This window comes from Phyllostomus discolor, chromosome X (genome assembly GCF_004126475.2).
Source record: "Phyllostomus discolor isolate MPI-MPIP mPhyDis1 chromosome X, mPhyDis1.pri.v3, whole genome shotgun sequence".
NCBI lineage: Eukaryota > Metazoa > Chordata > Mammalia > Chiroptera > Phyllostomidae > Phyllostomus > Phyllostomus discolor.
In genome coordinates, this window is record NC_050198.1 from 36,729,537 (window position 1) to 36,732,457 (window position 2,921).

Below are 2,921 nucleotides of genomic sequence, written 5' to 3' on the forward strand. Positions count from 1 at the left end.
TGGACAATAGGTGCAAGAATTAAAAAGGGAGCAATATGTTAGTCTTACTTTCAGTACAGTTAGAATTTAAAATGTAACTTGGAGAGGAGAGCAAAATGGGATCCCACTCTTCCCCAAATTATACTTTTAAAGCCACCAGGGGAAAAGTGTTGAAGTTCCAGAGAAAGTTAGCCAGTCATACCCAATATCTGAGAAAATGTGATAGTTCAATGGGTGCAGAAAGTCCAAGCACACAAAAGAATGAGGCAACAGGTGTTCATCTACATTTAATCTATTAACCGCACTCAAGATAAAAGTATGAGCCCATGAATGTTAGACTCTACCCTTCTCACTAATCAGATAAATCAGTCACTCTCCTGAGGGGTTTGCAGAGAAGGAACCTATAAAAGCTATTGGAGAGAAGGGCGAAAGGTTTCCTCCAAAAATGTCTGAGTGGAAGTTCCTTTTTTTTTGGCCAGGCAAAAGTATGAAGAAAGGGAGATGATGGCTCTTACAAACTTGAAAGCAATCAAGAAAGACCTTGCGTGTGCATAGATTTTACAAATAGTCTCACATATTTGGCAAATTTTAAGATGACCTCTATGATGTTTGTACCAAATCATAGATATAGATATGGAAATCATCATCAAATTGGATGAAATACACAGAAGGGTTTGCTTCTACCTGATGAATGACCATATCAGTTCTCTTGGAGCCATCGTCTTTGGCATATTCCACCTGTTTGCCAACTAAACTGTCTATGACTTCTGGCTCCCTCTCTGCAGGAGAGGAATCATTGGAATCAGGAAGGATACGTAGGTCACCATCTTTATAATCATCTAATAGCTGGTACATATATAATATGGGATCCTTCTCATAGGTAATGTAAAACCATGTTTTCATGACAGATGCCTGAGCTAAGACCATCCCACTCCATTCATTTTTGGAGCCTTCCTATGTCTAAAAAATATGTTCCACTGCTTTGCTAATAATAATGTCTGTTAAGTATGTACCACAGATTCTAGATGATGAAACCCTATTAAGAAAGACTTCAAGTGATGACACTCTTTCATCTCTGTGCAGTTCTAATCCATAAACAGTCAAATCCATCATATTTGATAAGATACAGAGAGGGGTTTGCAGGTACCTGATCCAGGACAGTTCCCTTCCACTGTGTTAGAGGTTCATCTCCATCTTTCCATCCGTGCTGAATTCTGCAGCCCACAATGTTCCTCTGAGGTTGGGAAGGTGATCTGCTCCTGTGATTCTTGTGTGCAGCCTTTCTCTTCATCATGGTAACAGGCACACTCGCATTCCTTGAGCCTGTTCTGGACTGCTGCCTTACAGCCGCCTTTCCAAACGGGGCCTTCGTACCTGAGAGGAGAATAGTAGCAAAGCAGGCCAAGAAAGGAAATTTTAAAGAAATAAATTCAACAAATGACATGATGGGCTTTATCTCCTAATTAGTTCACTCTGTGCACCCACGCGTAAGTATCTCCTGAAAGCTACACAGGAAAGCTGGAAATCAAGACATCCTGTAATAACCTTCCTCCCCAGTTCGTTCCAGCTAGCTAGAACGAGGGAGTTGCTGTTAGGGTTACATAAACAGGGGGCACCCGCTACTCCTCTCCGTCTGAATTCCAACACCATCTATGCCAAATGGCCCAGACTCCCCAAAACCAAGTATCTCGGGCCTCATGTGCCCACATAAAGCACTTCTCTGCTGCCTGCGCATGAGCCTGTGTGGAAAGAGGATCAGCAGGCATCGGGCCGGGAGCTTGCTGAAGCTGCTTGGAGAGAATCCGTAGACTAGGAGCGGAGCGTGCCTAGGAGGCTGCCGGGCACACCAAGAGGATGATGGCTGTGTCTCCAGCATGCCTCCCGGAGGGAGGCAGACACCCCTCTGCCACATTACGATCCCACCAGCAGCTACTGCTGCAGCAGTCTCCTCCCTCCTTCCCGTAGCGCAGCTTCCTGCCAGGAGGGAGGCCTCCTCTTCCTGCCAAACAACGTGTGCCCCTTCCAACTCTCACGCTCACCTTTGCCCCAGGCTGGGGTAGCTGGTTGCCTCCTGGACCCTCCCCTTTACAAATTCCTGAGCAGTCTGGCCCACAACAACCCCACCCTCCCTTTCTCCAGTTCAAGACCTCCAGACTCCCTACCCCACTCCACCCAACCCCCACATCTGTGCCCCTGCCCCATCTGTTTTCCATCTAGGAATTTGCCTTTTCCTTTACCTGGTGTTTTCTGGAGTTATTTATATTCAGAAACCTGCCTTTCCTTGTCATTTAAAGGGATTTGTGGAAGAATGAGAAAAATGCACCAGTGCCTTGTATAGCATCTTGACCCAATCCCTAGGCAATTTTTACTGATTTGTCATTTCTGGACTTTACCCATGAGAATATTTTTTTTTTCATTTTCTCTTTTTCCCCCGCTTTTTCCCTCCACTGATTGCAAAAGAATTGTATGCATAATGCTGGCATGGTGTGAAATACTTAAAATTGACATGAAGAAAATAAGAAGTGGAAGTGCACTACCCTTCCCCCACAGCTCAGCAAAATATAACACTTTCCATTGCCTTTTTAATAAAGTCTTACAAAGCTGGAAGAATTTTGCATATGCACTTTCATGGTGTGCCTTTTTTCACATAGAATAGACATTTGCTCAGTTTATTAGATATTGTCTGAAACATTTTTGTAGTAGCTTCAATAATATCACTGTAAGGATATTTTCATAATTTAACCATTCTCTCCAATCTTCAGATGTTTAGATTTTTAGACAAAAACTTATAAATAATGCTTGCACAGGAATTATTAATCTGTTCTCTTAAACAGAATAGATGTAAACCTATAATCAAAACAATTACTATAATTACAATAGGAATTTAATATTTCAACACTAAAATTATAAATCTATGGGAAAAACCTTACCATTTATAAGTG

General features: G+C 42.5%; 1 pseudogene; it reads right to left on the minus strand.

The window, feature by feature from the left end:
• Positions 1-443: 443 nt before the first annotated feature.
• Positions 444-1,791, minus strand: LOC114505176 (annotated as a pseudogene).
• Positions 1,792-2,921: the final 1,130 nt, after the last annotated feature.